Source organism: Nyctereutes procyonoides, unplaced genomic scaffold (genome assembly GCF_905146905.1).
Source record: "Nyctereutes procyonoides isolate TBG_1078 unplaced genomic scaffold, NYPRO_anot_genome, whole genome shotgun sequence".
In the NCBI taxonomy this organism is placed as follows: domain Eukaryota; kingdom Metazoa; phylum Chordata; class Mammalia; order Carnivora; family Canidae; genus Nyctereutes; species Nyctereutes procyonoides.
In genome coordinates, this window is record NW_026575131.1 from 43,739,050 (window position 1) to 43,750,416 (window position 11,367).

The following is an 11,367-nucleotide window of genomic DNA, read 5'->3' on the forward strand; positions in this document are numbered from 1 at the left end:
CTCACCTTGGCAAAGGTGCCCCTGGCTGGTAGTCTCGAGGGGCTGGTAGTTGTCAACGTGAGTCTCCTGGTTGCCGGGATGGCTGCTAGGTCCTGCAGCTCAGTGATTTACTGCTAGCAATACTAACTACAATTGCCCCCTAACAGTACTAACAAACTACATAAAGATGAGAGGAAAGAAACAAATAAGAGAACAAAGAGGGAAAAAGCTAATTGTGGTCAAAAGTCCCTCGGCTCACCAAACACCAGGTCTCTGGCATAAAAGAACCAAAAAGATGTAGGGCTTATGCAGAGAGGTGCTTAGGATTCTCTCCTGATGGCTCTTGAAGTCAGTATAAGAAATAGACCTGTTAACATTAAGGATAATTCACAATGGTTTTCTCACTTGGGTCTCAGGAACCCTTTACTCTCTCACTCTCTCTTTTTTTTTCTAAGATTATTTATTTACTCAGAGAGAGAGAGAGAGAGAGAGGCAGAGACACAAGGCAGAGGGAGAAGCAGGCTCCATGCAGGGAGCCCGACATGGGACTCGATCCCAGGTCTCCAGGATCACGCCCTGGACTGAAGGCAGTGCTAAACCACTCAGCCACCAGGGCTGCCCAGGAACCCTTTACTCTTAATAAAGGGGGCGGGGACACCCCCAAAGGCCTTTATGTTTATGTGGCTTATAGTGGTTGATATTTACCTTACTAAAAGTTAAAACCTGAAGGATGCTTTGGTGACCTTTTCATGTCTAGTTTGGAAATCTGTACTAATTTTTGGTGTTTAAAGAAAGCCAGGATGTCGAGCCTTAAAATAATTCAATTCCTTTTTCTTGAAACTGTGGATGATCAGTGTCAAAATGATATCACAATTTAACTGTCTTTACAATAGCTATTGGTAATGACTCTCCTTGATTAACTTTAGTCATTCTCTAGGCCTGGACCCTGCAGTGTGTTCTTGTCTGTCTGTACCACGCAATTGTAGCAAGAATCTTGCCAAGTCAGTTTAGAGATAACTCTTCACCCTCAATATCTGATAATATTCTTCATCTCTCCTGCTTTGGTATCTGTGAGAAAATAGAATATATGTATCGGTTGCTGCCCCCAGTTTCTGACATAGGCTCCTGAAACCCTTGTAATTTCTGAAGGGTTCAGAGCCCTAGGAGCAACTCTTGTTCTAATATTTGGTCTTTAACTTGAGCTCCTGACACAGGGCCCCTAAATCCCCTGGAATTTCCTGGGAGGTAGGAATGTCTTGTTCTTTTTTTTTTTTTTTTTTTTTTTGTTTTGTTTTTTTTGGAATGTCTTGTTCTAATGAGGGAACTCTGGATGACTCCTGGATGGAGACTGTCATCAGAAAGACCAAGCCATGATTAGAGCTTGGAATATTCAGCTACACACACACACACACACACACACACACACACCAATCCTCCAGAGAGGGGAAAGGGGCTGGAAGTGGTGTTAATGATCTGTCATGCTTACATGAGGAAGCCTCTATAAAAATCCCAATAGTATGGAGTTTTAGAGAGTTTCCACATGGATGAACACATCCACCCTGGGAGGGTGATGCACCCCAACTCCATGGGGACAAACTCCTGTGCTCAGTACCCTCCCAGACCTCACCCAGTGTATCTCTTCATCTAACTATTCAGGTATTCTTTATCACATCCTTTAATGAAGTGGTAAAAATGCAAGTGTTTCCTGAGCTCTGTGAGCCACTCTAGCAGATAAATTGAACCTAAGGAGGGGGTTGTTGGAACTTCCACTCTAGAGCTGATCAGTCAGAAGCAGAGGTGGTAACCTGGACCTAGATTGCCGTCTGAAAAGGGAGGATGGGAGGGTGCTGCTTTGTGGCACTGAGCCCTTGACCTGTGGAACCTGATGCTAGCTCTAGAAAGATAATGTTAGAATTGAATTGAATTGTAGTATCATATCCATCTGGTGTCATAGAGAATTGCTTCATGTAGGGAAAAAACCCACACATTGGGTGACCGGAATTGAAGTGTTTTGTGTGAGTAGTAAGGGAGACAGAGTCACAGGAGAAAGACTCCTGAGTGGAAAGACTGGGTTTTCCCTTGCACAGCATCTGACTACCCTGGCCTGCCTTCTGCCAAGAATCCTGTCAGGTCTGTTTAACTAGAATCTTTCTATTTCTGAGGTTTTCTCAGTAATTTTCCATCCCTTGACCATGACCCTGCTCTTTGGCTATAAATCCCCATTTTGTACTGTCCTGGGGATGGGGTCCTGTTCTCTATGGAGGCTTCTTTCTTCCCTACTGCAATAGTTTCTGAATAAAACCTATTCTAACTACTTTAACTACTACTGTCCAGATCCGGTTCTTTTTTTTTTCCTTCCAAATTGGTTTTTCTTTAACACTGTAGGGAAATATTGTGTGGCATTAGACACAATAAGGTACATTATAAACCTCCATAAAGCTGAGGGGGATATTGCTTTCATCATATTTTTACTTCTTATTTACAAATTTTGCCCAGAGTCTTTGGAGTAGATTTCTCCCTTCTATGAGTCAGAGAACTTGCTATGTCCATTGCAGTATCTTTAAATGTGGAGGTTGCAGCTGTGGGTCACGAAAGCAAGTCTTCTTTCTTTTTTTAAGCCAACAGAGCCATCATGCTCCATGTCAATATCATTCAGCATGGGCCCTGGGGATCCAGGTATGTGCTTGGCACCAAAATGTGAATTGAGAAGTCCATTTTTTCCTTATCTAATGCTCTTCCTTTCTTCATGTGTATCTTAGTTTCTTACCTATATCAATTTCCTTTCTCCTGAAAAACTTTTAACATTTCTTGACAGGCAGATATACTGGTGACATCACCCCTCAGTTTTTGTTTGTCCAGGTTTTCCTTCCTTCCTTCCTTCCTTCCTTCCTTCCTTCCTTCCTTCCTTCCTTCCTTCCTTCCAAGTATATTCTGCTGGACACAACTCTAGTTGGTAGGTTTTTGCAGAGAAGTCTCATGAAAACCTTACCTTCGTTTTAGATAAATAAGGTGTATTCCCCCACCTGGCTTCTTTCAATTCAAGATTTTCTGTGTCTTTGATTTTTCTGCAGTTTGGATATGATATGCCTAAGCGTAGATTTTCCTGGCATTTGTCTGCTTACTATTATTTGAGCTTCCTGGTTGTGGTTTGGTGTCATTTAATTTTGGAAAATTCTCAGCCATTATTACTCCATATATTCCTTCTTTCTTGTCCTTTTGTATCCCCATTACAAGTATGATTACAGTTTTACAATTGTTCTACAGTTCTTAGATACTCTGTTCTGTTTCATTCTTATTTCTCTTTGCTTTTCAGTTTGGGGGATTTCTAGTGACATATCTTCAAGCTCACAGATCAGATTCTTTTCTCAACTGTGTCCAATCTACTGATGAGCCCATCAAAGGCATTATTTATTTCTTTAATGTTTTTTATTTCTAGTCACTTTCTTGGGATACTTAGAGTTTCCATCTCTCTGTTACATTATCCATCCATTCTTGCGGGTGGGTAATGTACGAGTTGTCCACTTTTTCCATTAGAGCCGTTGGCATGGTGATCATAGTTATTTATATATTATAGTTATTATAGTTATTTTATAGTTTCCTTAACTGCAGATCATAAAAATAATTTATTAAGGTTTACTTTTTACCATTCATATTTAAATGTACATTTCTATTGCAATTTATTTTTGTGAATGGTGAATAGTTTTAAAATTTAAAACTATTTTGTGAATAGTTTCAAGATTTAACTTTTGGGGCACCTGAGTGGCTCAGTCAGTTAAATGTCTGATTCTTGATTTCAGTTCAGGTCATGATCTCATGATCATGAGATCAAGCCCATGTCAGGGTCTGCTCTAGGCATGGAGCCTGCTTAGAATTATCTCTCCCTCTGCTCCCCCTGGCCCCACTTACATTCTCTCTCTTAAAAAAAATGCCTTTTTATATGACTATCCAATTAACCTAGCAGCATTAATTTTTAATGCATTTTTATCAGTGATCTGAAATACTTTTGTCATAGCTCACATATCCCCATATGTGTTGGTTTGTTTTGGGGCTGTGATCTTTTCCATTGTTCTAATTTCTAGTCTTGTTTCAGTATCACTGCCTTAATTTTTATAGCTTTTATTAAATTTTTAATTTATAGAGTTGTCTCTCTTATTTCTTCTTTAACAATGTCTTGGCTCTTCTTGGCCCTTTATATCTCATATACATTTTATTTTATTTTATTTTATTTTATTTTATTTTATTTTATTTTATTTTATTTTATTTTTAAGATTTTATTTATTCATGAGAGACAGAGGGGGTGGGGAGAGGCAGAGATACAGGCAGAGGGAGAAGTAGGCTCCAGCAGGGAGCCTGATGTGGGACTCGATCCCAGTACTCCAGGATCAATCACATCCTGAGCTGAAGGCAGATGCTTAACCACTGAGCCACCCAGGTGTCCCTCTTTCTCTGATTTTTATTATGGTGAGGTTTTGTATATGATTATGGTAGTATTGCTAACAAATTAGGAACAATATTTCACGTAATCTTTTAAATGTTTAACATCTCTTGCAAGAAGCCACCCACCTGGATGGCTCAGTGGTTGGCTGAGTGCCTGCCTTCAGCCCAGGGCGTGATCCTGGAGTCCCGGAATCGAGTCCCACATCACACTTCCTGCATGGAGCCTGCTTCTCCCTCTGCCTGCATCTCTGTCTCTTTCTCTCTCAGTGTCTCTAATGAGTAAATAAATAAAATCTTTTAAAAAATAATAATAAAGCACATTTGTTAGTATAACCAGTCAAGATTGATTAGTCAATTTGGCATTTGTGGCATTTGATGGAAATCTCCATGTCCACAGAGGGGGACAGATGGGGTCATTGACTATTTATGCAGAAATAAACTATGGCAAATTTTAAAAAACTCCCAGGGATCTATAGATACCTTCTCATTGATCCTAGATTTATCAAAAATATTTTTAAATGCTTTATTTTGGGGGATAATCTACAAAAAAAAAAAAGAGAGAGAGAGAGAGAAGCTTACTCTGCAGTTCCCCTTGCTTATTTTTGCTTTTCTTGCCTGTGCTTTTCATGTCAGATCCAAAAAGTATATTGCCAAGACCAATGTCAGGAACTTTCTCCCTATGCCATCTTCTAGGAATTTTATAGTTTCATATCTTACACAAGTCTAATCAATCTCAAGTTAACTTTTGTATGGTGTAAGATAAGGATATCTAGTTTTTAACAGTCTACTAAAGACTATCCTTTATTGTATATTATTGGTGCCCTTGTCAAAAGTTAGTTGACCATATATGCATGGGTTATTTCTTAGATTTCCATTAGGTTCTATTCTGCATTCTCTACATGACACTTATTTTTATAACCAAGTCATGTTATTTCTTTTTTTTTAATTTTTATTTATTTATGATAGTCACAGAGAGAGAAAGAGAGAGAGGCAGAGACATAGGCAGAGGGAGAAGCAGGCTCCATGCACCGGGAGCCCGATGTGGGATTAGATCCCGGGTCTCCAGAATCGCGCCCTGGGCCAAAGGCAGGCGCCAAACCGCTGCGCCACCCAGGGATCCCAGTCATGTTATTTCTATGCCCAAAATCACAATAAGGAAATCCAGATATATAAATTTCTTTTTTTAAAGATTTTATTTATTTATTCATGAAATAAACACATATGGGGATATGTGAGCTATGACAAAAGTATTTCAGATCACACACACACACACACACACACAGAGAGAGAGAGAGAGAGAGGGAGGCAGAGACACAGGCAGAGGGAGAAGCAGGCTCCATGCAGGGAGCCCGACGTGGGACTCGATCCCGGATCTCCAGATTCACACCCTGGGCAGAAGGCAGGCGCTAAACCACTGAGCCACCCAGGGATCCCCATATATATAAATTTCTTGATGTCTCCTTATCAGCAGTCTCAGATTTATCAGAAACCAGAAACCTCAGAAATCCCCAGATATATAAATTTCTTGATGTCTCCTTATCAGCAGTCTCAGATTCACCAGAAAGCCTGATTTCACTTGGTTGATGTAAAATAACTACTGGATGATAGTTTTAAGTTGTCCAGTGTTTTATGTATCGGTAAACTATAGAGTCACCTACCAGACTTGAACAACAATTGACATTATTATGTTTAAGTAAGAAGATAGATGACCACAATAAAAGTGAATGTACCTTTAGGAAAATCTGTTCCTATCTTACAAATTTACTAGTATGACTACTTTCATTTCATTTCATTATAAGTATATTATTCTGAGACTAAATACTACAACCATTCTAACCAAACAGGTGTGAAGCAGCCCAGACACTCACTTTACCAATCAGTGTCCAAGGTTGAACTATCCATGAAGCATCTGAACAGAAGGGTAGCTTCTAGGCACATCCGAGTGCTGGTTCATTCCTAGAGGGACAGGGGGTCAGAATCATCTTTCTCACAACAAATTGCCCTGTGGCCCAATATGCTAGGGTGCTCATTTTCACTATTGGGGATTACAGTACTCTCTAAATTGAGAGTTAAGGTGGGAGTGAACTGCTGTCAGAAAGTCTTACCAGGGCTATCTGTGAATGACTTTACTTTTAGGCCCTACATAGTGTGATTAGAGCCCTTGCTGTTCTTTTCTTTCCTGTCTCTTCCTCTGTCTCCTTAACTAACCTGGAATAATTTAATTAACACATTAAGATGTCTTATACTCTAATACTCTAGAATTATACTGAACACAGTAAACACTCATTAATTCACACTGCTTGTCCCACATTTCTAATTATTCCACTTGGACTAAATTGAAGTTTATTTTGCTCAGGAAAATTTTGTTATGGATAGCTCAAAGTGAAAGGTGGGGGGCAGGGGCACCAGGCTGGCTCAGTCAGTGGAGTATGTAACTCTTGATCTCAGGGATGTAGGTTTGAGCCCCACATGGTGTGTAGAGATTACTTAAAAAATAAGTAAAATCTTTTTTAAAAAGAGATAGCAAAGGAATGATTGACATATTGATGTGAACAAGCTGTTAATTTAATGTTTGTTTAAAAGTATTTATTTAAAAATCACCCAAGGAACTTCTGTTACATTGGATGAATAAATATTGTTAATTGTTAATCTTTATGTTTTTTTTTCAACAAATATTAATTGATCACAGAAGCATGGAATCAAATATGACACGGTACTGTGTATTAACTTAAAAAATAAAGTATAACCTAAGAAATGCTTGGAGTGTTGTTTTGCCACCCACTAAAGTATATGTACATATACACAGGCCAACATCCCTGATGAATATAGATGTGAAAATCTTTTTTTTAAGATTTTATTTATGTATTCATAGAGACACACAGAGAGGCAGAGACACAGGCAGAGGGAGAAGCAGGCTCCATGCAGAGAGCCTGACGCGGGACTCGATCCATGGTCTCCAGGATCACGCCCTGGGCTGCAGGAGGCACCAAACCGCTGCACCACCGGGGTTGCCTTAGATGTGAAAATCTTAACCAAGTATTAGCAAACCAAATTGAACAGCACATTAAAAGGATCATACACATACACATCAAATGAGATTTTTTTTTCTGGAATGCACGGATAGTTCAATACACACAAATCAATAAATATCATACACCACATTAATAGGAGGAAAGACAAAAATCATGTGATTATCTCAACAGATGCAGAAAAGCATTTGACAAAATTCAACATTTTTGCATGATAGAAAACATGGAAACAACCTAAGTGTCCATCAACGAATGGATAATGTGATATATACAACTAAAACTAATATATATAAAAATTGTATTGAAATTGCAATATATATGGGACACCTGGGTGGCTCAGTGGTTGAGCATCTGCCTTTGGTTCAGGGTGTGATCCCAGGTCTGGGGATCAAGTCCTGCATCAGGCTCCCTGCGAGGAGCCTGCTCTTCCCTCTGCCTATGTCTCTGCCTCTCTCTCTGTCTCTCATGAATAAATGAATGAAATCCTTTTTAAAAATTGCTAGTATGTATGTACATATATACATAAATATACATAAATATACACATACACATATATGTATATACTAGTCATAAGAAGGAAATCCTCCCTTTTGTGGCAACATGGATGGACCTTTGAACCTTGAGGGCATTATACTAAGTGAAATAAGTCAGATAAAGACAAATACTGTATGATCTCACTTATGTGTGGAACCTAAAAACATGAACTGGAGCGAGTAGAATAGAGATTGCCAGGGGCTGAGTGGTAGAAGAAATGGAGAGATGTTGATCAGAGTACAAACTTTCAGTTACAAGATGAAGTTCTGGGTATCTAATGTATAGCGTAGTGACTATAATTAACAATATTGTATACTTGAAAAATAATATTGTATATTTGAAAGTTGCTATGAGAGTAGAGATTTAATGTTCTCACCATAAATACAACAAAACATGGTGAGGTAAAGGACTGTTAACTAACTATATTGTAGGGCAGCCCAGGTGGCTCAGTGGTTTAGCACTGCCTTCAGCCCAGGGCTGAAGGCCCTGGATTCTGGAGACCTGGGATCGAGTCCCACATCAGGCTCCCTGCGTGGAGCCTGCTTCTCCCTCTGCCTGTGTCTCTGCCTCTCTCTCTCTCTCTCTGTCTCTCATGAATAAATACAAAATATTAAAAAAAACTATATTGTGGTAAACAAGTTGCAATATATACATATATCAAATAATCACATTGTACATCTTAAATTTACACAATGATACACAGCAATTATTTCTCAATAAACATGAAAATTGGAAATCACCATGTAGTCATTAATAAACAACCTGTACAGAGATGTTTATAGCAGCTTTATTTATAACTCAAAACTTGGAAGAACCAAGATGTACATGGATGGGTAAACTGATGTAATCCTGATAATGGAATATTATGCAGCATTAAAAAACGAGATACAGAGCCATAAAAGGAAATGTAGGAACTATAAATTCATATTACTAAGTTATGCCAATCTGAAGAGGGTACATATAATATGATTCTATGATATTCTGGAAAAGGCAAAACTATGGAGACTCTAAAAAGATGAGTGGTTCCCAGGAGTTGGGAGGAGGGATGAATAGGCAGATCACAGTGGACTTGCAAGGCAGTAAAACTACTCTGTAGGATAGTATAATGATGTATACATTCATTCTGTATTTGTCCAAATTCATAAAATGTACAATACCAAGAGTGAACCCTAATGTGAACTATAGGCATTGGGTTTATTGGGAACAATATACCACTCTGGTGAGAGATGTTGATAATCAGGGTGCTATATACTATGGTGGCAGGGGATGTATAGGAAATCACTATACCCTTCTCTCAATTTTACTTGAACCTAAAACTAATAAAGGTGTGTGTGTGGGGGGGGTTTTAATTGGCCTGCCACAAAATCAGTTTCAAAGAGTGACAAAAGTCTCCTAATTTGGAAATGCACTGAAGATTAGAATGGAGAAAACAATTATAGTAAAGCAGAAATTTACATGCTGTTTCTCCAAAGTACTTTAATGATTTTTGAAGAGGCCATGGGAGCCCAAACAGGGACGAAGCAACTGCCCCTAAACATTCATAAAGGGGAGAAAAATGACTCATTTTTAAAATTTAGAATTCAAAACATCATCAGAAATGGGCAGTCAGGGCACCTGGGTAGCTCAGTGGTTGAGCATTGGCCTTCGGCTCAGGTCATGACCCTGGCGTCCTGGGATCCAGTGCCCACACTGGGCTCCCAGTAGGGAGCCTGTCTCTCCCTCTGCCTATCTATGTCTCTGCCTCTCTCTCTTTATTCTTTCAGGAATAAATAACATCTTAAAAAGGGGGGGGGGCAGTCAAATTAGACAAGATATTCTCAGTTTCTTTCCAAGTGAACTATTTCCAATCTAGCTTTGATTTCATAATTTCAAATTATCTATGTGCTTAAAAATAATTGTCCTTGAGAAAGGGAGGTTTGACTTATGATGACATCCAATGTGCTCTAGAGTGTTCAAAAATAATGTTTTGGACATAGCATATAATGAGTTTACATACACAAAGACCTGATTGACAAATAAGCTGGTCTACCAAAAAGCAAACAAACAAAAATAAACCCTGCTGTTTTGGAGAGCTAGAAACTCATCCATACAAGTCAAAAATCCTAATAAGCAAAATCCATGCTGAAAGGCTTTAGTTGAGACCATATTTAGCTTGATGTTATCACATTGGAATGACACCAAGAATCAGAGTAATTGTGGGCTTGATAGCAGGGAAACAAATCAGTGATATCACCTTGGACTGAGTTTTATCACTATATAATCTTTAATGCTAAAGATTGCAGTCCACTCAAGTATTATTGGAAAAGAAAACTTAGAGTAAAAATATCCCGCGTACTGGGACAGAAAGAGGTTATCGTTACTTTTATTAAATATAGAATATTTGAAAAATAAATATAGAATATTAACCAAGTCTTATTGGATTTATTATGTTCTTTTTTTAACTTTTTAAAAAATATTTATTTATGATAGTCACACAGAGAGAGAGAGAGAGAGGCAGAGATACAGGCTGAGGGAGAAGCAGGCTCCATGCACCAGGAGCCGGATATGGGATTCGATCCTGGGTCTCCAGGATCGCGCCCTGGGCGAAAGGCAGGCGCTAAACCGCTGCGCCATCCAGGGATTCCTATTATGTTCTTTTTTAAAAAACACATTTTATTTATTCATGAGAGAGAGAGGCAGAGACACACAGGCAGAGGGAGAAGCAGGCTCCATGTAGGGAGCCCGACGCGGGACTCGATCCTGGGTCTCCAGGATCACGCCCTGGCACGAAGGCAAGCGCTGAACCGCTGAGCCCCCCGGGCTGCCATATTCTAGTCTTTTACAAAGTCTTACAGTTATGTATTAAGAATATGCAACAATTAACCTACAAAATATAAACATCCAATAGGGTTTATTTTTTTTATTTATGATAGTCACACACAACACACAGAGAGGCAGAGACACAGGCTGGGGGAGAAGCAGGCTCCATGCACCAGGAGCCGGATGTGGGATTCGATCCTGAGTCTCCAGGATCACGCCCTGGACCAAAGGCAGGCGCCAAACCGCTGCGCCACCCAGGGATCCCCCAATTGGGTTTAAAAAGTAGTTCAAATTGCTCTATCAGAGGACAAAGAAACAAAGTGTTATACATTTTCTCAATATTTTCTACTAGTACTACTGAACACTATTGCCACTGTTAACGATTCCTATTGTGGTTTTGTTCAAACAATAGCATTTATGTAACAGGAAAGTAAATGTTACAGAATGGATGTAATTTCAAATAAACACCCACTTTTCATATTTTTATGTTGAAATAGTAACCCTGTGTGTGTATAATCCTAACGTGCGGGGATCCCTGGGTGGCGCAGCGGTTTGGCGCCAGCCTTTGGCTCAGGGCGCGATCCTGGAG